Here is a 2500-nt window from a genome sequence, read left to right as displayed (position 1 = left end):
CACATGAGTATTCACTGAATGTTGTAATTACCCATCATTGCATGACCAAAGACATTTTTTTGTACGCAAAATGACGGACTAGAAAACCAAGCGCCAGATGAAACATTCCTCACCATCTGTAGTTCCACAGCAGAGGTGGAGAAAACATTGGTGCAGAAAGTAAAAACCATTCCACATTTTTGCTCCAGCCAATTACTAATGAGACAACTGATCCTAATGGCCACATCCCTTAAGCCAGTTTGATGAGCTAATTAATTAGTGAAATCACTTGTGTTCAGAGCAAAGACAAAGGGGAAATTAAAGCAGGACTTTTACTATCTCAGTCCATTTTTTCCACCTCTGTTCCACAGACAGTGAATACTGATGGTCAGAGAGGGGGGCCATATGTATAGTATAGTCATTGCACTTGGTTCTTGCGAATAAGTAAATATGTTATTATGGCAGGTACCTAATATTGGGGACTGCAGTAGCAGAACACCAGCTAGTAGTATGTAGTAGATTATTAACATTTCAGTTGCATTTTGTCATTCTTTTTGTTACAATGTTTTTGTTTTTGTTTTGTCTTTTTACTATTGTTTGCACTTTTATGCCTTGTCCATCGCTGGAATGTGCACAATCATTATTGAAAAACAGTTTTAAAAGAAAAGAAGAGATATATTATTCGAAATGAAGGAATTTTATGTTTTATATACAGTATATATATATGCCAGGAGTGTGGAAGGTTGGTTTAAGTATTGACATGCAGTGTTGAGCATGCCTGTCAGTCACGTCAAGAGCCTTCTTGTCTGAATGGTCTGAATCACTGTGCTGTGGCCTGCTGCCCTGCCCTGCGTCCCTTTGTGAGCAACCTGATCTCACAGAATTTGGTGAGATGAACACAGCCCCTTGGGACATGATATCTGTGGCAGTTTTTTTCAACCATATTCTGTGAGATGATGTTGCAGTGAGTGGAGGCGGAGGTGAGCTGCCATGGATACCCCGTCTCTTCTGCAGCCAGCCTTATACTGCGCCATGTTTTTTTTTTTTTTTTAACAGATTTTAAAGAGTTTTAGTTGAACTTCGGCTTTTTTCGCACACCTCAGCTGGCAGGTGCGTTGGAGATGGCACCATGGGTCACTCAGCAATAGTTTAAAGAAACTCCCGCACACTGACCATTTCGCTGTGGTCAGTGTGCGGGAGTTTCTTTAAACTAAAGAGTTTTAGTTGCAAGCATACAGCAGGCTGGTGGAATTATCGTTCCCTTTGGAATTATTAGCATATATTTGCCAAGTCATTATCACTGATCAATTTCAACATGATATTTCAATATCAATATCAACCAAGGTCAATATTACAGTGCCAGGCTGAACCCTATAATTCCAAAGGGACAAATGCATTTAGCAAGAAACGGTAATTTGTGGGGCAGGTTATTTTTAGTCAGAAAGGGAGTTTTTTTAAGTGTTGAAATGTTACAGTATGGTTTACACGTCGTCATGAATGCCTGTCTTGCAGCTAATTGATTAAACTTTGTTTGCACTTTACATTGAGTCTGTCTTTCATAACTTGCATTGTACAGACAATAAAGGCTTTCTATTCTATTCTATTCTATTCTGTTCTATTCTAATGTTGGCCTGACCTAGAGTCATGTGTATTTTGCCACAGCTGCTAAAACAGGGTGGTGTGTCCAAATGAACATCAAAACAAAAAGCAGTCTGATTAATCATGGCAATAAAAGACCAATTAATAAACATCCCTCGGCGTCCATGTTTACCCCTGGACCTCCCGGTCTAAGACTGTTTACAAGCCATTCGAGTTTTGTTGACACTGATGCTGAGGGGAAGAGAGAGGTACACGAATTTAGCAGGCCCTAAGTGTGGAAAAGACATGGATTAAAGACAGTAGCTCTGGTTAATGACGTGTCCCTTCTCACTTTTCGACTCGCACAGTCATGAGTGTAATCTTCACTTAACACTATAATGGGCTTTTAGCCCGCAGACAGTAATGACATATTGGGTGTAAATAGTTGAAATTCCTGATTGGTCATGGATGGTGGCGTTGCAGTGGGGAGGCAGTAGGTGGCGATAATGTCCTACTTCACAATGACGACCCATCCATCTGTCTCTCAGCTAAGCAAATGATGTGTGTCATGACGAAAAAAAAGTCACCCCCTCAAATGAGGAGGACTTCTTTGAAAGTGGGTGGGACAATAGTTTACACTTTAGTTCTAAGTGGATGCGAAGTTGAGTGCAACTCCGGGATATCAAAACAATAAATGAATGGAGACCGGTGGTAGGTAGGACAGTTCTGTAAGAAAATATAGTTTTGAGGGTTGTCCAACTCATACAAGTGGATTAACAGCAAGAAATGGATTGGATGGACAGCTCCGACTCGCTAATGGAAAACAAACAAATGGATACTTCGTAGTCTTTGGACTAATAGCTTTTTTATTCAATGGCTTAAACAGATGCGAAACTCAACAATTGATAAATTCATCGATAGCCTACTGTGCGCCTTTACTTTT

The 2500-nt window shown here is 40.2% G+C and overlaps 2 protein-coding genes across 8 annotated transcripts in view; both read left to right on the top strand.

Moving 5' to 3' along the window:
• The window catches only part of esyt1a (extended synaptotagmin-like protein 1a), a 50869-nt gene extending 49349 nt beyond the window's left edge, over positions 1-1520 (top strand). For all 3 annotated transcript variants that reach the window (XM_063208193.1, XM_063208192.1, XM_063208191.1), the window contains exon 31: positions 1-1520. This exon is cut by the window's left edge and continues 1162 nt beyond it. The gene's annotated coding sequence lies outside the window, so the exon portion shown is untranslated.
• Positions 1521-2194: 674 nt separating this feature from the next.
• Positions 2195-2500, top strand: part of fmnl3 (formin-like 3) — a 115379-nt gene continuing 115073 nt past the window's right edge. For all 5 annotated transcript variants that reach the window (XR_010036364.1, XM_063208188.1, XM_063208190.1 and 2 more), the window contains exon 1: positions 2195-2500. This exon is cut by the window's right edge and continues 278 nt beyond it. The gene's annotated coding sequence lies outside the window, so the exon portion shown is untranslated.

Source organism: Engraulis encrasicolus, chromosome 10 (assembly GCF_034702125.1).
Source record: "Engraulis encrasicolus isolate BLACKSEA-1 chromosome 10, IST_EnEncr_1.0, whole genome shotgun sequence".
NCBI classification, from domain to species: domain Eukaryota; kingdom Metazoa; phylum Chordata; class Actinopteri; order Clupeiformes; family Engraulidae; genus Engraulis; species Engraulis encrasicolus.
The sequence above is the reverse complement of the archived record's forward strand: the minus strand, read 5'-3'. Positions and strand labels throughout refer to the sequence as shown.